This window comes from Melospiza melodia, chromosome 17 (genome assembly GCF_035770615.1).
Source record: "Melospiza melodia melodia isolate bMelMel2 chromosome 17, bMelMel2.pri, whole genome shotgun sequence".
NCBI lineage: Eukaryota > Metazoa > Chordata > Aves > Passeriformes > Passerellidae > Melospiza > Melospiza melodia.
Genome location: NC_086210.1, coordinates 3,808,797 through 3,830,996, shown reverse-complemented (window position 1 = coordinate 3,830,996; position 22,200 = coordinate 3,808,797). Strand labels below are relative to the sequence as shown.

The 22,200-nt window shown below is 53.2% G+C and overlaps 1 non-coding gene and 1 pseudogene across 1 annotated transcript; both read left to right on the top strand.

Annotated features, from left to right (window-relative positions):
* Positions 1-4,742: 4,742 nt before the first annotated feature.
* LOC134426057 (5.8S ribosomal RNA) lies at positions 4,743-4,895 on the top strand. Its single transcript, XR_010029854.1, has one exon. It is a non-coding gene; the product is annotated as a 5.8S ribosomal RNA (ribosomal RNA).
* An 894-nt stretch (positions 4,896-5,789) lies between these two features.
* Positions 5,790-13,220, top strand: LOC134426196 (28S ribosomal RNA; annotated as a pseudogene).
* The last annotated feature ends 8,980 nt before the right edge of the window (positions 13,221-22,200 follow it).

Sequence of the window (22,200 nt, the reverse complement as noted above, 5' to 3'; positions counted from 1 at the left end):
CACACTGCCCTCCTGAGGCTCCTGGGGGAGAAGGCAAAGTTGCACCAAGACCCCATGCTGTTCTCTGATGACATTTTTTTCATTGAGCCAATGGTAAGTGATAGGTGAAAACCTCATTTTCCTCCTCTTCTTCGTCCTCATCCTCCTCATCCTACTCCCCCTCTTCCTCCTCCCACCCACTCTACCCCCGGCTGCGGTCACTGGGCAGATTGTCAGCTGGCTCGAAGTGCTGGGAGGGAGGACATTGAGTTTCTGGTGCACCTGCAGAGCTCGCCTAAAAATGCCAAATGCTAAAAGCATTTCTGCCCTGGAGGCTCATGGCAGGGTTGGGAGCCTGACAAAGCCATGCTGTGCTGCCAGGGCTTGAGCTCAAGGGCACTCTGTGCGTGTCCTTGCAGTGTCCACAGGGAGCAGTTCTTGTAGGCAGGGGCTCCCCCCACTTATGAGGTTCAGCAGAGGCTGTTGGAGCACTGCCAGCTCACACACTGACCTGAAGCTTGCAATGGTTTGCTGGGAAAGTGAGGCCAAATTCAGCCTACGGCTAATCATAGAAATACCAATCCCCTCCTGTAACCACGCCTTGCACTATTTCTGAGTGTCCCTTCCAGTGTCCTCTGTGAGCCTGGACACAAGGGTGGAAGGTTGAAATGGGCCTTTGGAGTTGTCCTGCACACAGGGACAGAAAACCTTTTCCTTTTCTGTTTCTGCAAGCAAACCACCACGTCCTCATATCAACCAGAGTCCTGATTCTGAGTACTGGCATTGTGAGAGACAATGAATGCCTGATGTCTGCACAGTGCAACATCCCTTCTCATCTTGGAGTAAACCCTAGAATAATGCCAGCCTCTGCTTTCTTTCAATACAGGTTAAACTAATATTTTTATTTCCCAGGTTCTGGTTCTGGGCAAATTTGGGAGAGAACCCCTAAAGGGGCTCCTCTTGGAAAGCAGATTCAATCGGCCCCTACCCCCAACCGGTCCTGGAGAAAAGACCTCCTTGAAGTGGAAAAAACCTGTTTATTAAACAATAAACCCTAAACAGTATTAATCAATAAAACCCCTTGCTGCTCCAAAAGAGATGACAAACTGAGAAAGTCCCTCCCTGGGTTGCAGCTCAGCTCACTCAGTCTCTGATCAGTCCCTCTGGTGCTGGAAATGTCACAGGCCAGGCCCAGCCCAGTGGCCACAGGTGGAGCTGTTGGTGCTCTTCTGGTGTTCAGTCCAGAGCAGTTTTGAACAGGTCCAAAGAAAAGGGAAAAAAACCCCACAGTCCAGGGAACTTCTTTGCCTCAGCAAGCTAAATTAACTAAAAGCAAAGGAGAGCTCTGTCCCGCTGTCTGTCCATCCACAGACAATGCAGTCCAGGAGCAGGAATGTGGAGGAGTGAGTGCAGTGTCTGAAAACAAACTGCTGCTTCTTCTCTCCCCCCTTCACTCTCTGCAACAAGTCTTAAAGGTGCAAAACTTATTATTCAGCATAAACAGAACAAGACGATTTGGGATAAAAGCATCATATAGTCGACCCAAGACAGGCATCATGTTCTCTTCTTCTTGTGAAGAGCCACCAGTGCACAGTGGCAGTTGCATCCCACTGTAGCTGACAGCAGCATGATGTGACCAAGAGCCTTTGTCAGAGCAGCAGGAATAGTGTGGAGAGTGGGAGCTGAACAGCTGAGCATTGAGAGCTTCCAGCGCTGTGTTGAGCTGGGTTTGGAGTGTTTCCTTGGGCTCCTTGTGTTGTTCACTCATTACTAATGCTCTAAACAGAGGCTTACAGAAGTGTGGTTGAAAACAAGAAATGTGAAGTTTGCAGAGCAATGTTTTGCTGTCTCTTTCTGCTGTAGGAGGGAGAAATTGGGCCAAATTGTTTGGCCAAATTCAAGGTGACCTTCAGACCCCTGGAAGCACTGGAGAATGGAAGTGTGGCTTACTGCAGCATCTCAGGTACAGCTCCTTTGCCCTGCTTCTCTCCCCCTCAGTGAAGCCATGGTGCCAGCCTGAGCCCACGGGGCTCCCATGGAAGTGCTGGGAAGAGTCCCTGGTCAGCAGGGCAGTGCTGGCACATCCCCCCTGGCCCTGCAGCTCCCAGGGAGTCTCCTGTGCCAGGCCAGGGCTCAGAATGCTGTGTGTGCCTGACTGATCCCAGAACAGCTCAGGCAGTGCAGGGAGAGGTTTTCATGCCATGGCTTTGTCAGCATTCCCCCAAAGGCCAGAGAGCTGCAGAGCAGAACAGCTTTAGTGAACAAGCACTCAGCCCCTGCAGGCCCCTGGCCTCCAGGATGATGGGTCCATTTGACATGGATCCATCATCAGGCAGCAGGAGCTGAGTTACAAATGTGTTCCCTGAGCCTGGATCACCTCCCAGTGCCCAGACAGCAGCAGAGCAGAGGTGTTTGAGCCCCCCTGAGCCCAGGGTGTTGGTAGAAGGAGCGGCCTTGGCCAGCACTTGCCTCTCTCCCTTTGTGGGAATTGAGCCCTTGCAGCTCTGTCTGTGGAAATAGAACACAGTGCTGAGTGTCAGGAGTTGGGGACTTTGGCAACGAAGTCCTGTGTTCCTGGGCCAGGTAGTTTGGTAATTGCCAAACTCTGTAGGAGCTCTGTGCCTTCACTGAATGATTTCAAAGCTCCTCTAAGTGCATGGGAAGGAAAGCATAGAACCAGAGTATGTTAAGGATGGAATGGACTTAAAGGCCTCTGGGCAGGAACACCTCCCCCTAGAGCAGGTAGCTCCAAGCCCCATCCAGCCTGGCTTGGAACACTTTCAGGGCTGGAACCTCCACAACAGCCCTGGGGAACCTGCTCCAGTGTCTCACCACCCTCAGAGTAAAAAATTTCTTCCTAATATCTAAGCTAAATTTCCTTTCTTTCAATTTATACCTGTAACTCCTTGGCCTGTCACTACAAGGCAGCAGAGATGTTTTAAACTCAGCAGACTGGTGGCTGAAATTGGAAAGCAGCCCAAGGAATGGGTTAGAAATTAGAAGTCAGCCCCAAGGCTGAGGGAAGAGGAGGGTCCATATCCTCTCCTGCAGCATCAGGAGGTGGTTGCATCCAGCTCAGAGTCAGGGTCTAGCACTGAGGCAGCCTGGAAAATCCAGTATAACAGAGGGAATGATTGTAGTGCAATAGACATCTCTCCCCAGGCTGTGAGAGCAGGCTGCCCCTGCACCTCTCAGGGGAAGGCCAAGGACCCTTGGTAGAATTCAGCTCTCCTACTCTGAACCTTGGGAACATTTCTATCGACACCCCCCACATCTATGACGTGAGCAGAAGGCTTGGGGTGGATCCTGATGGCTCCTGAGGCAGAGCAAGCCTGGTGGAAGTGTGGAATTGCTGCCGACCTGGGCAGTTGTGAGCAGGGAATATTTGATCTACTGGTGAAATCTGGGAGGGTCTGAAAGGTGTGTCTGTTGTTCATGAAGCCCCAGTTCCTTCTTTGGGAATCAGCTGGGAGGCTTGCTGCAAAACAACCCCTTGGCATATGAAACGAAGCCTGGGTCAAAAAGGGATGTTCAGAGGCTTTTGTGGCAGTGCCAGACACAAGGCACCTTTGGACTGGGCTGTTCAGAAGCAGCTGGAACAAACTGGCTGCCTTTGAGCTTCAGTCAACTGCAGACAGCTTCCAGTCAAGTGTCTCCTGCTTATTGCTGCAGGTCACAGGAAAGCCATCCAGCCTCCTGGCTCAGTGCTGGCCCTTGCAAAGGGCTTGGGAGTTCTTTCCCTTGCTGACCAGTCCCTCACCACACTTCAGCCTTGGTGCATCTCTGGCTCTAGAAAGAGAAAAGTGTTCCTGGGAATAAAGCAAAGCATTTTTCTACCTATTTGTCTCCTCCCCAATAGTGTCAAGTTTGCAACAAAATCCAAAGAGAGAGCAGCTGAAAGAGGTAGAAGATGAGGCACTACATCATGCCAGACACTTCCAAAAGCTTGGCTGTGGGAGGCAAAGACATGCTGAGTTTTCTTACCAAAAGATGATGCTGTCTATACATTTTGATGCTGATGCCTCATAATCAATGTATTGTTTTCATGACATGGGAAAAGGTGAATGAGTAGATGGTGCTGTTGGAGCTGTGCTCACTGGGGCAGCAGCAGCTCTGGGGTGATTGACTACGCAGCTGCAATCAGCCCACGTTGCTCTCAGGGCCAGGTCTGAATGAACTTGGTGATGCTGATCAGAGGTGCACAGCTCTGTGTCCATGGGATAACCCCAGGGTTGTGGACTCCAGTTCTGTGGAGTTGCCGCTGCTTTGCATGAAAATTTCAAGGCAGAACTTGTCCTGTTGTATTTTTTTGCCATTCAAAGCATCGTCTGCTATTTCTGGGTATTAATTGCGTCATTAGACAATAACTCACAAGAAGGGAAGATTCCACATGTATTTCCATTTTGCTTTCTTGCTGCTGCAGGTGAAACTGATTAACCTAGGAGATATTGATGCTCCCTTCACCTATAGACCTTCAACTGCCAACGTGGGCTTCTGCTTCAAGTTTGCACCTGAGGATGGCATCATTGCACCAGGTGTGACCCAGACTGCTCAGATCTCCTTCAGTGCCACCATAGTGTGGAGGTTTGAGGAAGAATTCCAGTTCAGTGTGGCTGGATCTCCTATGTCTGCACTCCTGACTATCAAGTAAGGACGGTCAAAGCCAGGCACACGCTCGCACATCCTCAGCACAAGAGAAAGGGGCACCCCATGTGAGCGGTCCCAGCCCCTCCACGGGTGCAGGATTGGTGCCAAAGCCAGACAACCCTTAGTGGTGGATCACTCGGCTCGTACGTTAATGAAGAATGCAGCTATCTGCAAGAATTAATGTGAATTGCAGGACACATTGGTCATCCACAATTTGAACACACTTGTGGCCCCATGTTCCTCCCAGGGCTACGCCCGTCTGAGCGTTGCTTGACGATCAGTCGCCATCCAGCGGCCACCACGGTGGTGCGGCTGGGGTTGCCTCACAGGCCAGTTGACTGTGGTCAGCGGCGGTGGTGATGGTGGCTCACTGGTGCCCGGAGGGAAGGCGGTCAGGGGTTTGGCAAGGGATGCGTTTCCCTCGGCAGCCTCAATGTTTTCGCTGTGACCCAGCAGGCGTCATAATCGTCATGGCCGTCATCGTCACTGTTGCCGCGCAGGGCTTTCATCCCCCTATATGCAAACTCAGGGACTGCTCCGTAGTTCCCCACTCCTGGAGTGAGCCACTGGGGCAGAGTTTGTCCTTGCAGGGCCCGTACCGCGGTACGGTGGTGGTGGCAGCTGAGGAGAGTAAGAGACAGTGTTGAAAGCACCGCCATGGGCCGAGAGAAGGGAGAGGGCAAGAGGGAGATGAGGCGCAGGCCTCACCCCCAGCCTCCCCTCCGCGCGGGCGGCTGTCTGCAGGTGGGTACTGCAGGGGTACTGTGCCACTGCGCGTGCGCATGAGGCGAGAGCGCTGGGGACAGATGTTCCGACCCCCTCCTCCCTTCACCTGCCCTCCTCCTCTTCTGTTATGGTCTCAGGGCGCAAATAGCACCATGGCTTTTCTCTCTCTCTCCACCAAGGCCATCACGTGCCGCCACTCGGCTGGTCCCCCATCAGGGCTGTCTCTGCCACACTCCCTTTTCGGTTCTCATCTCCGGGATGGGACACTCTGTCTCCGCTTCTCTCCCTCTGGCTTTGTTTTCCCCTGGCACGTGGGTGCCAGTGGGGGAGGAAGGTGAGGGTAGTAGGTGGGAGAAGCTGGCTGGCTGTTGGCCTGTTGGCATTCTGCTTCTTTAGGAGCTGTATGGGCCAGGAGGTGTGGCCAAGCTTTGGCCTTGCAACCTCAGATCAGACGTGGCAACCCGCTGAATTTAAGCATATTAGTCAGCCACGGAAAAGAAACTAACGAGGATTCCCTCAGTAATGGTGAATGAAGCGGAAAAGCCCAGCGCCGAATCCCTGCCCCACAGTGGGGTGCGGAACATGTGGCGTACAGAAGCCCCAATCCCTGGCGGCGCTCTCGGGGGACCCAAGTCCTTGTGATTGAGGCCGCAGTCTGCGGATGGTGTGAGGCCAGTAGCGGCCCCCGGCACGCCAGGCCCGGGGCTTCTCGGAGTTGGGTTGCTTCGGAGTGCAGCCCAAAGCGGGTGGTAAACTCCATCTAAGGCTAAATACTGGCATGAGACCAATAGCCAACAAGTACCGTAAGGGAAAGTTGAAAAGAACTTTGAAGAGAGAGTTCAAGACGGCGTGAAACCGTTAAGAGGTAAACGGGTGGGGCCCATGCAGTCCGCCCAGAGGATTCAACCGGGCGAGTTGCGGTCGGCATGGGTTCAGCGGAACCTCACCTCTGCCTCCCTTCTGTCCCCTGGGCGAACCCCGTCTGCGGGGGCGGGCTGGGGGATGCAGGCTGGTGCGGGCACTGCTGCCCAGCCGGCAGCTGGCCCTGGCCGGGCACATTTCCTCTGCAATGGTGCGCCACGTCCGGCTCCAGGTTGGCTGGGAAGGCCTCCGACGGGCAGGTGTTCCAGTGCCGCATGAGCAGCAGCAGGTGTTACAGCCCTCGGGCATCAGGTCTCGCCAAATCCCGGGGCCGAGGGAAAGGACTGCTGCCGCGCCCTCCTCCCCCCACATCGGCGGTGCTGTGGTGGGGGGCATCGTTTCCCTGCCTCTCACAAGGGTGGGGGGGGGCGGCATCATCACAGCGCGGCGTTTCGCGCAGGGGTGTGGGGGCTGGGCCTGCCAGTCCCTGGCACCACTGTCAACCGGGACAGACTGTCCTCAGTGCGCCCTGACCGCGCAGCGCCGCTGGGCCAGGCTCACGGGCCGCGCTGGGGCGCCCGGAGTCCGCAGCAATGTCGGCTACCCAGCCAACCCGTCTTGAAACACGGACCAAGGAGTCTAGCACGTGCGCGAGTCAGGGGCCGTTGTCGAAAGCCCGTGGCGCAATGAAGGTGAGGGCCGGCGCGCGCCGGCTGAGGTGGGATCCCGGGTGCGTGTCGCGCCTGGCAGCCCCGGGTGTACCACCGGCCCGTCTTGCCTGCCGCCCCCTCGTGGGGCCGGGGAGGTGGAGCGTGAGCGTCCGTGCTAGGACCCGAAAGATGGTGAACTATGCCTGGGCAGGGCAAAGCCAGAGGAAACTCTGGTTGAGGTCTGTAGCAGTCCTGACATGCAAATCGGTCGTCCGACCCGGGTCTAGGGGCGAAAGACTAATCAAGCCATCTAGTAGCTGGTTCCCTCCGAAGTTTCCCTCAGGATAGCTGGCACTCGGCAATGGGCAGTTTTACCCAGTAAAGTGAATGATTAGAGGTCTTGGGGCCAAAACGATCTCAACCTATTCTCAAACTTTCAATGGGTAAGGGGGCCGGCTCGCTGGCGTGGAGCTGCGCCATGGAATGCGAATGCTCAGTGGGCCACTTTTGGTAAGCAGAACTGGCGCTGCGGGATGAACCGAACGCCAGGTTAAGGCGCCCGATGCTGACAGTCATCAGAGCCCAAAAATGGTGTTGGTTGATCTAGACAGCAGGACGGTGGCCATGGAAGTCGGAATCTGCTAAGGAGTGTGTAACAACTCACCTGCCGAATCAACTGGCCCTGAAAATGGATGGCGCTGGAGCGTCGGGCCCATACTCGGCCGTCGCCAGCAGTACGATGCCCGCAGGGGCTAGGCTGCAACAAGTAGGAGAGCCACTGCGGTGCGCCTCGAAGCCAGGGGCGTGGGCCCAGGTGGAGCTGCTGCAGGTGCAGATCTTGGTGGTAGTAGCAAATATTCAAACGAGAGCTTTGAAGGCCAAAGTGGAGCAGGGTTCCATGTGAGCAGCAGTTGAACATGGGTAAGTCGGTCCTAAGCGATAGGCGAGCGCCGTTCCGAAAGGGCAGGTGATGGCCTTTGTTGCCCTCAGCCGATCGAAAGGGAGTCGGGTTCAGATCCCTGAATCCGGAGTGGCGGAGACGGGCGCCGTGAGGCACCCAGTGCGGTGATGCAACCGATCCCAGAGAAGCTGGTGGGAGCCTCAGGGAGAGTTTTCTTTTCTTTGTGAAGGGCTGGGTGCCTTGGAATGGATTCATCCCGAGCGAGGGGCCCTCACCTTGGAAAGCATTGCGGTTCCAGAAGCATCCGGTGAGCTCTCGCTGGCCCATGAAAATCCGGGGGAGAGGGTGTAAGTCTCGCGCCGGGCCGTACCCATATCCGCAGCAGGTCTCCAAGGTGAACAGCCTCTGGCATGTTGGAACAATGTAGGTAAGGGAAGTTGGCAAGCTGGATCCGTAACTTGGGGATAAGGATTGCCTCTAAGGGCTGGGTCGGTCGGGCTGGGTCGCGAAGCGTGGCTGGGCGCGTGCCGCAGCTGGACGAGGTGCTGCTCGTGGGTGAGTGCGCTCCGCGTGGCCTGCCCGGGCACCGGGGTGTGCACCGCGCAGTGGCGACTCTGGACACATGCCGGGCCCTTCCTGTGGATCGCCCCGGCTGTGGCGGGCGCCGCCTGCTCCCCCCCTCCGCCCACCCTCCGCCTTGCCACAGCCGGCGCCCCAGTGGCGGCCATCATTGTTGCGCACCGCTCTCCCAGCGGTTCCCGCCGGTGGGGTTCCCGCGGTGTGCGGCCAGTGCGCGCGCAGCCGCAGCCAGCGTAGGCTGAGCGGTTCGTGCGGGGGAGGGTCCCCGGGGGAGGGTCTCCGGGCCAGCGCCCCGCCTCAGTCAGTGCCTAGCAGCCGGCTTAGAACTGGTGCGGCCCAGGGGAATCCGACTGCTTAATTAAAACAAAGCATTGTGAAGGCCTGAGGCGGGTGTTGACGCAATGTAATTTCTGCCCAATGCTCTGAATGTCAAAGTGAAGAAATTCAATGAAGCACAGGTAAACAGCGGGAGTAACTATATTTACTAACTGGGCATAGTCGCGGAAGTCACACCTCCTCGTGGTCCTGCCGGATACCCTCGTGGTAACTGAGTCGACTTCTGCCCCAGTGTGAGAGAGGGCGCATATCAGCCCTCCCTGTCGTTGGACTCACCACCCAATGATAGTTTCACGAATTGCTGAAACAAAAAGGTTGGCACAGTTAGTTCGCTGTTGCACAGAGCCTTGTCCATGGGCTGTTGTTGACACAGTTGGTAGTTTGAGAGAGGGTCAGCTACTATATGCTTCTACTCTCACTTGGACTTGTCACTTTATTGCTTACCAGACGGACAAAATGGCTTTGCGTTATATCTTGACTACCACTCAGACTGACCCATTAGATCTAAGGGTCATTGATGTCAAATTACCATCTATGCCCTGTGTGCCCAGGGAAGAGGGATTCGATCTTGTAAGTTTGGAGTTTTTTAACTCCAGAATTGTTAAAGAAGATGGTGTACATCATGTGGATGTTTGGTAGGGTTTGGGGCAACTCCCTGAGCCCTATGAGATCTCCCCTATGGGGATGGCCCAGGATGAGGCTGAGAGTGCAGTGGGAGGTACTGAAGAGCCCAAAACACCTGAGGCTGAGAGCGTGATGGGAGCTAGTGAAGAGCCCAAAACACCCAAGGCTCCTCACGGGTCTGAAGGTGGTGGTACAACGCCAAGAACACCTGTCGTGTCCATGCCTGACAAACAACCATCTTGTCCTTGTTGTGAGACCTGGTTTACTAGGATGTTGGGGCTGATTGACCATCTCAAAAGGACGCACGGGCAGAGAAAGATCATTTTCAGGTGTTCAAAATGTGGTAAACAAAATATAAAATACCACAGTATCTCCAATCACATCCCGCGCTGCAAGGGGGTGGTGTGTATGGCTCCCACTGGGGAATGGGTCTGTGACGTGTGCCAACGTGGGTTCGCTACTAAGACTGGCCTGGGTCTGCACAAGAGAATAAGACATCCTCTTGTGCGAAATGTGGAGCGGATTGTTGCTTCTCATCCCAAAGAGTCATCGCCCTGAGGGGCCCACAAATGGGTATGGACTAAGGAGGAAGAGGCTCTTCTGGTACAATTGGTGGACAAGTTTTTCCCTCCATATAAGGAGGCGGATAACGCCACATTCGAGGCCTTAATTACTGGAAAAGAGATTGATAAGAACATGCGAGAGATGTGCAAAACCTCTGCTCCCGGGCCAGATGGGATCACTTTGGGTCAGATTATTGCAAAAGGCCCAAAGTTTTCCCAGTTGACTGAGATGTTCAACCTCTGGCTTATCACTGGTACTGTTCCAGATGCGCTGCGGGACTGCAAGACAGTCTTGATACACAAGTCTTTGGATGCAGAGAAGCTTGGTGATATCAATAACTGGAGGCCTATCACTATTGGTTCAGTGGTGATTAGGCTGTTTTCCAGGATTGCTACTGCGAGGCTGTCCAAAGCATGTCCCATCAACCCCCGGCAACGGGGTTTTAGTTGCGCATCAAGTTGTGCTGAAAACCTCAAGTTGTTATGGCTTGTGGTGGAACAGCTAAGTGAGAGCATAAACATCTGGGGGTTGTGTTCGTGGACATTGCTAAGGCATTTGACACCGTCTGTCATCAGCATTTGAGGGTCTGGTCCAGAGAGGGGTGGATCCACACATGATAGAGTTGGTGAGGGAAATGTATCGGGATGTTAAGATGTGCATTTCCATGGGAAGAGAAAGGACAGACCCCATATACATTTGCTCAGGTGTCAAGCAAGGCGACCCCATGTCACCTTTGCTGCTCAGTTTTAGTGATGGACCCCCTTCTATATAAACTCGAGAATGAAGGTGAGGTTTTCCATCATGGGGGCTGGAAATTTACAGCCATGGCATTTGCTGATGACTTGGTGCTGCTGAGTGACTCTTGGGAAGGCATGTGTCATAACATCAAAATTTTGGAGGCCTTTTGCAGTCTAACTGGCCTCAGTACACAGCGGGGAAAATGTCATGGCTTTTACATCAAGCTTACAAGGGACTCATATACTATCAATGATTGTCCCACGTGGGTGATTAATGGATCCCCCTTAACATGATCGACCCAGGGAGCTCAGAAAGGTACGTCAGCACATGGGTTGACCCCTGGACTGGCTTTCCAGATCCTAGACTATCAGAGAAGCTCATGGATTGGCTTCATCAGATTGGTCGTTCGCCTTTAAAACCTCTTCAGAAAGTCGATATACTCAGGACCTATACCATCCCGAGACTGATATATCTGGCTGACCATACCGAAGTTAAGGTGGGCCTGCTTGAATCCCTTGACCAATTAATTCATAACACGGTTAAGGAATGGCTTCATCTTCCCCCCAGTACATGTGATGCGATCTTGTATTCGAGTTTTAAAGATGGCGGTTTAGACCTCATCAAGTTGGCGTTGCTCATTCCAAGTATTCAGGTGTGAAGACTCCATAGATTAGCCCAGTCTTCGGATGAGACTCTTGTGAACTGTCTAAAGGAAGTACATCTGGAACGGTTATTTGGAAAATTGTGGTTGAAAGCGGGGAGGACACAAGAGTCCATCCCATCGATTTGGGAGCCTTTACCATTGGTAGAGTTGGGGGGCAACGATGGAGCCTGGCTGGAATGGGAAGCACCCATCCCTAAGATTCGTTACCCAACACCTTGTAACTGGAGGAAACGAGAATTTCATAAATGGACCCATCTGGTTGCCCAGGGCCATGGGATTGAGCATTTCGAGAATGATGAGATCAGTAATGCCTGGATAGGGCAGTTTAAGGGCATACCTCACTGTAAACTAATCACGGCCCTACAACTCAGAGTGAATGTCTACCCAACAAGAGAATTCCTGGCTAGGGGTAAACAAGAGTATGTTGCTCAATCATGTGGACATTGTGGAGCTAGATTTGAGACCACAGCCCACATTGTCAGAAACTGTGCCATCACTCAAGATACCAGGATTAAGAGACACAATGCCATCTGTGAAACCCTTAGCGAGGAGGCTAAGAGGGAGTGTTGGACAGTTTTTGAGGAGCCACACCTAAGGGATTATGTAAATTAAGTATTTAAACTGGATTTAATCTTTGTCAAAGGTTCTAAGGCAGTTGTGGTCAATGTGACTGTGAGGTCTGAGCACTCTGATGTCTCATTGACTGAGGCCGCCTTGGAGAAGGCCAAAAAATATCAGCGCCTTCATACAGAAATTCAGCAACTTACCAATGCTGATGACATTGAATATGTTGGCTTCCCCATGGGAGCCCGTACCAAATGGTTTGGCAATAATAATGAGTTGCTGACCGCCCTTGGTCTCTCTAAAACAAGGCTAGAGAGAACCGCATGGGCCCTATCATCCACCTCCGTTGACATTGTAAATATATTCATTAGCCAAGCTAGATCAATTGTATCTGTGTAAATCCTGGTAAATAAACTAGGCCTCTCCCCTCGACAGGTTCGCTGGACAGTGGAATCGGTATTTGTTTGGGAGGGGTTCATCCGTCATAACCGCATCTAGCCCATTTTGGGCTATAAATTCCAATTTGGTCATTCAGGTGGACGGGCCACCTTACTTAACCCGGAAAAGGAACATATACAATTTGTATGTGTTTATTAAATAGCCAAATGCCTCGTCATCTAATTAGTGACGTGCATGAATGGATGAACAAGATTCCCACTGTCCCTACCTACTATCCAGCGAAACCACAGCCAAGGGAACGGGTTTGGCGGAATCAGCAGGGAAAGAAGACCCTGTTGAGTTTGACTCTAGTCTAGCGCTGTGAAGAGACATGAGAGGTGTAGAATAAGTGGGAAGCCGGGCACGCGCTCGGCGGTGCAGGGCGACCCGCCCGCCGGCGTCCCGGCCATCAGTGAAATACCACTACTCTGATCGTTTTTTCACTTACCCGGTGAGGCGGCGGGGGGCGAACCCCGAGGGGGGCTCTGGCTTCTGGCGCCAAGCGGCTGGCGCGCGCTGGCCGCAACCCGCTCCGGGGACAGCGGCAGGTGGGGAGTTTGACTGGGCCGGTACACCTGTCAAAGCGTAACACAGGTGTCCTAAGGCGAGCTCAGGGAGGACGGAAACCTCCCATGGAGCAGAAGGGCAAAAGCTCGCTTGATCTTGATTTTCAGTACGAATACAGACCATGAAAGCGGGGCCTCACAATCCTTCTGGCTTTTTTGGGTTTTAAGCAGGAGGCTTCAGAAAAGTTACCACAGGGATAACTGGCTTGTGGCGGCCAAGCGTTCATAGTGACATCGCTTTTTGATCCTTCGATGTCGGCTCTTCCTATCATTGTGAAGCAGAATTCACCAAGCGTTGGATTGTTCACCCACTAATAGGGAATCTGAGCTTGGTTTGGACTGTCATGAGACAGGTTAGTTTTACCCTACTGATGATGTACTGTTGCAATAATAATCCTGGGAACCCTTGGGATGGGATGGGATGTGTTATCCCTTAGAGAAGTGAGGCCAATGGAGATCTCTCCCCTGAAAACATTGCCTGCAGAACCCCTTCCAAAGCCCAGCTGAAGGCCTGGCCTTTGGGCTGGGATCAGTTTGGTCAGAGGGGTGACCTCCTTTGACCAGGGACACATCCTACTCTAGTGGGGGATGTTGCTGAGCAGGGCTTTGAGGGTCAGGCTGAAATGAATGTGCCAAGGGACAGTGAAGGGGCCTGGGAGGTTCCTCTCCACTCCTGGTGTGTGGCAGAAGGGTCTCACCCTCTCGTGGGTGGCTGTGCTCTGGTGGGACTGAGGCACCTGTGTGGTGCCCGAGTGCTGTGGCAGCTGAGGCAGCTCCCTGGCCCAGGAGAGCCTCAGTGGGCCCAAGGGTCAGGAACTCCCCAGCACTGCATGGGGCTCCTGGGCCATCTGTGGGATGTGTTCTGCCCCAGAACCTGCTCAGTGCAGTCCTGGATTTCCTTGGGGAAAGGTCCTTGTTAAATGTCCTGGTTTTCTTTTTTATTTTATTTTCATATCTACTTCAAGTTCAGGATATGTGGTTCATGACTGTCTGGTTGGGAAAGTCCTAAACCTGATATTCGACACAGTCGTTAAGTGTGCTGGATCCCATTGCTCTTGTCTGTGGCCATCTTGGGAACCCTTGGGATGGGATGGGATGTGTTATCCCTGAGAGAAGTGAGGGCAGTGGAGGTCTCTCCCCTGAGCACATTGCCTGCAGAACCCCTTCCGGAGCCCAGCAGAAGGCCTGGCCTTTGGGCTGGGATCAGTTTGGTCAGAAGGGTGACCTTCTTTGATCAGGGACACATCCTACTTTAGCAGGGGTGTTCCTCACAATTGGTAATGATTTCAAAGACAGAGCACATCCCTTCTGGGATTTCCTTTCCTTTCTTTGAGCACTAAAGGAGGAATCTCACCCTGGGTTTAGCTACAGGGACAAAAGGCAGAAGCCTTTCTGTGCAGGTGAGTGCCAGTCCTTGCCCACACTCCCTGGAAACGGAACCCTGCCAAGCAGGAAGGAGATCCAGAGGTGAGGGCCTGGTGCAGTCAGATTGAGCAGTCCCACCTGTCCATAAATTCCCATTTCCAAAGGCCTCCAGACAGTCCTTTGTTATGTTGCCCATCCCCATGCAGATGCCCAGGACCCTGGGATCCCAGGGTGCACAGATGTCCCTGCAGTGGGCTTTTCCCAGCACAGGCCAGGACAGCCTGGAGGAGAGGAAACAAAAAACCAACCTGTAGAAGACCCAAGAAGAGACCCTCAAAAAGAGACTTTAAAACAGAGGAGTTCATCATCCTCAGGCAGGATGGGTGGGCTCCCCTTCAAACAAGCAATGTCAGTTTCCCACTGACACCAATCCTTTTCTACAGGATGGACAAATAAGGAGTAAATAAAAACCCACGGAATGTGACATAGATGAAGACTTCCAGGAGCCCAGTTGCGAGGTGCGGATGTTCAGGGACATCACACCATGACCAATATGATCAAGTGAAGCCAAATTTATTATCCCTAAAAAGACCAGATTTATAATAAGTTTCTACTGCCCACGCTTCTCTAGCTAATACATGATTGGTTAATCCTAGCTGTTAACACATCTAAATTAAAATGCTTATTGGATCATCTAATTTTTCGTGCATCTTGCTGTGGATGTCTGGCCCACCCATTGCTTTCTCTTTTTTCTCACTCTCCCAAGCTTGCTGACAAACTTGCTGAGTCCTGATGACTCTTCTTCTTGTATCTTTCTCAAGGATATACTGACCCCATTTCTGAATATGTCCATTATCCATTGTTTGTGAATGTGTTCATTGTCCATTAGTACAAGCAGGCTGGATTGTGCATCGGCCGAATATGGCCATTGTCTAGCAAGAACTCCTCAACCTACAAAAAATCCTCAACACCCCAGAGCCTGACCACGCCCCACAGCCCACCTCAGAAATGATCCACCCAGATTGGGTGGGGGGTCTGATGAAGGAGATGTGTGAGATGGGCCAGATGCTGAAGGAATACACTTCCCCAGCTGGTGAGGAAACCTCCCCCTGCCTCAAAGAGGGAGAGTCTGATGGTGCAGCAGCGGAACCCACAGATGTTACAACTGTCCAAGTTCCAGCTGAACTGCAGAGGCAGGCACAGCCAGCAGCAGTTGCTCTGTGGAAACGAGGAGGTCTAAGATGAAATCAGAGCACCCAGACAAGGATAAGAATGGAGGGCCCTCACAACTCACAGGGGAGCCAATGGTTGAGATCATCACTGAGTCCCTGATGTACAAAAGACTCTGTAATCTGCACACAGACATTGTACGCACAGGGACGTGAGGCTTATACAACCTGGTTACTCTGGGTCTGGGATCTTATGGGTACAGGTGTCCAGCTGGATGGTGGTGAGGCAAGGAATTTGGGACGCTTGACCCAGGACTCAGGTATCAATCAGATTTTTGTAAGGGCGCCAGGGCTTTTAATAAGTGTCAGAGAGAGGTTTGTTCACAGGGAGAGAATGCAGGAGCAGCACCATAGAATGTGCTGGAAGACTAGAGGATGGGATCCAACAGCTGAGAGAAGTAACAGTATTGGAGGTACTCTTTGGGAGGGATGGACAGCATGATAATGACCCCAACAAGGTCAGGTGCACAGGGCAAATGTTGTGGAGCCTGGCGAATCTGGGGCCATCTCAATACGCCACCTTTATTGCAACAATTAATGCCGATACCGGCTGGGAGACAGTGGGTCATGGGGAGATGTTCAAAGGGGAGACAGTGACAAGTCAGGGTAGACTTTGCTGAGCTCTGTGCAAGCCCTTTCTCCCAGCCCTGCCCCTGTTGCTCTGTGCCCCCCAGTTTTCCTTTTCTCAGAGCTCTTCCTTCAGCCCCGTGCCTGGAATTTTGCTGGGATCTGGCCCCATTGCTGTGATGAGCAGGGGCTCTGCCCATGGACACCAAGGGGTCAGCTCTGCTCTGAAGCAGTGGGGTCATGGAATGGGGACAGGGGCAAGTCCTGGGGTTAGATTCCATCAGCTCAAACAGCTCCTGAGGCTGAGGAGCTCAGCAGCATCTTCTGTCCCAGGACTAAGGGAGGGTGATGGCCAAAGGCAGTTTGAGAGGGTTTCCTGCTTCACCCAGGGAGAGCAGAGACAGCTGTGCAAGGCAAGAGCAGTGGCTGGAACTCAGTGAAGGGCTAGGGGAGCTGCTCTGTCACTCCGTCGGTCCCCAGCTGCCCTTTTCTGCAATCCAGGGCAGTCCCTGTGTTCCCCTGGAAATCAGCCTGACACAACTGAGAGCAGAGGGACCCACAGCAAAGCAAACTGGTTTAGCCTTTCTCAGAGTCCCAGCCCCACTCTGGCCAAGGACACTCCTGTCCCCCAGTGTACCCTGGAGGCAGCTGACAGCTTGGATGGCATCCTGAGGACACACCAAGGGTCCTGTCCATGGCAGTGCTTGAGGAGAGTGGGCTCATTGCCAGGGTCCCAGGCTGCCCTGCCCAGAGCTCCCCGGGCACAGGGAGCTGGGACACCCCATTGCTGTGCTCAGCCTGCACAGGAGGAGCCCAAGGGCTGGGCCTGGCCCTGCAGCTGGAACTGCCATTGCAGAGAGCCCCTCAGCAATGCCAGCAGCACCTGGGCAAGGCAAGGAGAGAGAGAGAGCTGGGCCTGAGGAAAAGCCTTTCCCTGCCCAGCCCTGCCCAACCCCTGCCAGGCAGCAGCAGGGCAGGACAGTGGCCCTCAGGCCCTGGTCAGCAGGGAATGGGCACATGGCCGCAGAGATGCCCTTCATCTCTGGGGCTGCTCTGCCAGCCCAGGAGGGACTGAGGGCCCTGAGCCCCCGGGCTGAGGGCTGTGCTGGCTGCGAGGGGACACAAGAGCTGTGCTGCTCAGGGTAGTGTCTGCCCTGCAGGGCAGGCCCAGCAGGTGCCACATCTGCCCTGCAGCAGGGCTGCCCTCAGCACTGCCTCCCTCCCTCCCTCCCTGCCCATGGCTCTGCTGCTGGAGCTGCCCCAGCCCCAGCTGCTCCTGTGGCCCCGGGCTCCTTCCCTGCCAGAGCTGCCAAAGCCCAGCCCAGCCCCTGGGCCAGCCCTGCCCTGCAGCTGCTCGGCCCTGCAGGGATTAAAGAACAGCTCCCCCAGCCTGCGCACCAGGGAAAGGTGATGCTGCATGGATCTGGAGGCTGGGCAGGTGTAGGCTCTTGCTGAGGTTCCCAGGAAAACTCAGTGTGATGGCTGAACAGCCTCAGCTCCTGCTCTGGCCTGCACAGCTGAGTTTCCATTGCCACCAAGCTGAGCAGGGAAAAGTGGGAGCACAGATTCAGGAAAGCAGAGACCCAAGCAGAAAACCCCTGCCCTGAATGACCCCATGAAAAGTCCCCTCAGGAATGAGCTGGGCATGAGCTGGAGCTCTGAGCAGCCCTGGCCCACACAGCACCCTCTTCACAGCAGCAGGACCTGCCCTGGCAGGAGTCACTCCGTGCACCCACCGCTCACCTGCAGCGTCCATGGGGAGCTGCCAGGCAGGCTGAGAGCTGCCCCTGGCAGGTGGCACATGCCCTGGGCTGGCCAAGAGTCCTGAGGGCTGCAGGAGCTGCTCTGCAGGAAAGCCCTGGGCAGCCCTGACTGCAGCCCCAGCTTCACCCCATGCAGCCGTCCCTGGCAGCAGGAGCCGTCCTGGCCTGTCCCTCTGACGGTGCCCAGGGCAACCCCACTCTGCAGCACATCCTCCCCCAAAGCAGAAAGGGCAGCAGAGCCATCCTTACAGTCACATCAGTCCTGCCATCTCCAGCTTTAGGAGATCCCTGCAGCCAGAAACTGACTGTGTCAAAAACTGGGAAGATTTCTCCATGAATGAGCTTAAAATTGTCCTTCCAGTTCCTTTAAGTCTCTCTCTGCTTCACTGCTCTCAGGTACCTGCAAGCAGTGCCCTCAGCCCTGCTGGACTGAGAGAAAAGCTGCTCATCAGGAGAAATGACTTTTTGTGTTCTTCTTGGTTTCCAAGAGCTCCTGTGGCAGAAGCCCAGCCCAGCTCAGCAGCACAGACACAGCACAAGGACTTTAATGACCCTCTCAGGGCTTTGCTGCTGTTTACATAAGACTCAGTCCCAGAGAGTGTTCAAAGAACTTCTCAGGAACTAAAAATTAAATTTAAACTCCAAAGTTTCTACAAGTTTTAATGGGTCCCACTGAGGGACACAACTGAGGAAGTTCTCCAGGCAGAGCAGAACATTGGAGGCAGTGATGACACGTGGGGACAAGCAAGGGAAAGGTGTCTCTGGTGCTGAGCAAAGCTGGATGTGTTTGAGGAATGCAAAGGGCCAAGGCCTGAGCCCCAGCCCCTGGCCAGGCAGATCCTGTCCCTCCCTCCTTGCTCAGGGCTCTTCCCGGGATGGGCACTGGCATGCGGGGATGTGCAATGCCAGGGGCAGGGGCATGGGGCGGCATCTGCCAGGCTGCTGAGCAGGGACAAGGAGACAATGAGGCCCCAGGCCTGCAAGGGTCACTTGTCCCCTCCTGGCCCCAGGGCCAGCAGCCATGGCCAAAGTGCTGCCCAAGTTGGCTCTGGCAGGGCTGTCTTGCAGCTGCTGCCCATCCCTGTGCCCTGTGCAGCCCAGGCTGTCCCACGGAGTCCCTGCCCTGTGCCTCTGTCCCTGCAGGCTGTCGGCATCCCCCGGCTGCCCCACCTGGCTGGGCCCTTCCTTTGCTGACAGCTCTGCCTCCTGCCTCCCTCTGCCTGCCCACACAAAGCCTTTGGCTCATTATCAAAAGGGTTAATTCATTTTTACTGTGCCTGTGAGCTTTTAGCACAGGAACAAGGCATGCAGGGGCTGCCTTCCCAGCAGGAATGGTTGGAAGACAACAAGACATCTGGCTCAAGAATGCAGTGATAGAAAAAAGGACTAAATCTGGGAACTTGGGGTGGGTTTTACGGTAATGGATAAATTCTAATACACATTTAGTGACATTGGGAGAATTACATGTTCACATAATGTGAGGAGTTATCCCTTGCTAGACCTCAGGCCTGAATAAATGATGCCCTCTTAAACTGCAAATGTGGGAGATTAGGGACCGATCGGAAGATCTCGTGATGTTACGGGTAGACAGAACCCCTCCCCTTTACTGTTAAAGTTACTTAGCCCCCCATTTTGTTGGCCGTTAACCCCCCTTATATATAACCCTGTGTAACCGTTAATAAATGCCATTTGCCGTCCACCACATTGGTGTCTGCGAGTACGTGGCCTGAGTGGCAGGGGCATTGTCACTGTGCCATTCCCGAATCAGGTCATCACACCTCCAGCGGAGGCAACAAAGTGGTGCCAAAACCTGGGACGTTGCCCGGGGGTCAGGGATCGCCTGGTCGGGTGAACAACGGCCGCAGCAGCTGGCCCAGCTCAGCGGGGAGGATACTCCCGGACCAGCGAGAGGAATGGAGACCCTTGCGAAGGTCATTTTTCATGTTCACAGGCAGTGGGGTATTGACTGCAAGCCAGGGGATTTTGCCCTCGTAGTATCAAGGCTATTGCGGATTGGGGTTATTGGGCAGCCGGTGGATATTCTCCACACAGAAATGTGGTATAGGTGTACCAAGGCCCTAGCCGAGGAGGCCATATCCTCAGGCTCGGGGCGGAATCTCAAATTATGGGGGAGAGTCGTGCGGGCTCTACGGAAAACACGGCAGGAGCAAGAAACGTGGAAAGCCGCGCAGGACTGTTTGCCTGTGGTGCCCTGGCTGGGTGCTGGGGCGGCTACGCAGACTGTGGGTGATTGTGATTTTGCTGAGTGCAGGGATTCACAGCCGTGGGGATGCTCTTTGCGGCTCCCAAGCCCAGGCGCGCCGGCTGACGGAAAAGACCAGGCGCAGTCATTTTGGGACGGGCTGTTGGAGAAAGCGCGAGGCACCACCGTTTAACTCGGAGGCGCAAGGCACCGTCATTAACTCAGAGTCTGAGAGCCTGGGCGGAGCCTCCGCCTTCCGCGCCGCAGGGTGGCGAACCCCCGGGTGGGGGGACGTGGACGTGGTCGGCGGGAACAGAGAGGGTTTGCAGGACACCGCACACGCAGGCAGGAAAGAGGGGAGGGTTTTTCCCCAGTTCTCAGACGCGGCACGGACACCGCCAAGCGGGAACGGAGCCAGATCGGGATTGGGACAGCGCAGGCGTTGGTCACAGGCAGAGAGGACGTTCCCAAGACCGCGCCTGCGCCGAGACGAGTGCACGGGAGGCGCGGTCAGGGCAGAAGCGCCTGCACTCCCGTGATGGCACAGGCAGAGACGGGGCATGGTCAAGGTGCAGAGGGTGCCCGAGGTACCAGCCCTGCTCCGGTCCCGTGGCAGTGGGCACGCAGCCAACCCCAACAGCCAGCTTTCATGTGTTTCACTATCTCTTTGTGTGATCATCTACAAGACATGTGTCTCTTCAGAATCTTGTCTTTTTGTTTCTTAACTACTCATGTTTTTTAGGTTTCTTTTAAATCCAGATTGCCAGTTTCGTGTTTTTCTTCATTTATTATTTCTTCAGTTATTATACAGTACCTCAGCTGAGAATTCAAGAGGTTTGCTGTGTTTGAAGAATTTCTCTCCTGACAGAAGTTTCGGAGGGATTCAATTCTTTAATAGTTTGATTGATCTTTAATTGTAAGGTTTCCTATTAATAATTGCTGTTTTTAAGAGTCTTGTTTTAAAATATATTAAGTAATGTCCATCAATTAGAGTTTGAACTCTTGCCAAGTTCTAGCTCTACTTGAATGGAATGATTAACAATCAGCCCAGATGTTTTCTGCAAGAAAAAGTATTCAAGTCCTTTTGGCTTGGCAATTTGACCATATATGATAGCTGAGCCTGATTTCAAAGGGAGTTTGGAGAAACATGAATCTGGACATGAGTTCTCCAGTTCTCTGTTGTTTCAAGGTTCATCAGCTGTCGCAGACTCTGAGATGACAGTTCAGTGTTGTAGTGACTGATAATTGTATGATTTCAGATGTGTTATTGGTTATGTGTATTATCTGATTGATTGCTAATTGTTGTTATCTTACATTTCCCTATGCAATATTGCATAGAGACTGAAACAGAACAGATCAATGTTTTATTTTCACATCAGGACCCATTCTTCACCTCCAAGATTTTGAGATAATCCTCCAGTCCCTGTGGGGACATGGATTTGTTTGTGTTTTAGCAGGTGCAAAATTCCAGGTAGAACTCAGTAAATAATGTGAAACTTGATCAAGTGCATGAGAATGCTGACAAGAAGCATGAGCAAGAAAATGCAGACCATTCCACAAGCAAAAAAAAAAAAAAAAGAAGAAGCACAGATGTTGACTGCACAGAGATTCTAACCCTTGTTCTTCACCCACAGAAGATTGTAGACTTTACGTTGCTTCATAGATGAGAGCCACGCAGTGATACCTACAAGTGTCACTAGAACTTTGCCCAAAAGACAAGACATTTTAATAATTAGTAAAGACAGAAGCAGCATCCTTAGACTTGTCATTTATCCTTCGATTGTTTCAGCAAATCAGAATGAAGAGCTGACAGACTTAGCCAAAGCTCTTCAACCACTACTGACTGTTCCAGAGAGCACCCCAGTAGCCAAAGCTACCGCTTTGCCACCACATGCAGCAGAACAAGTCATGCTAGTGTTTGATCAGCAAGACTTTCCCTCTAGAGACCACGTCCATAGAATTCTCCAGTGTTCATCATTCAGAAGAAAACTTCAGGCTCATAGAGACTGCTGCACAACCTCAAGAAGATCAATGAAGTCATTGAGGACATAGAACTGCTTCAGCAAAGACTTCCTTCACTCTCAGTGATTAGCCACTTGTGATCATTGATCTCAAAAACTGTTTCTTCAGCTTCCTCCTCCATCCAGATGATGCTCCTCCAGTTGCATTCTACATCCCAAACATCAACAAAGAAAAGCCTCTACAAAAGTACCAACACAACAAGAGCTGCAAAAAG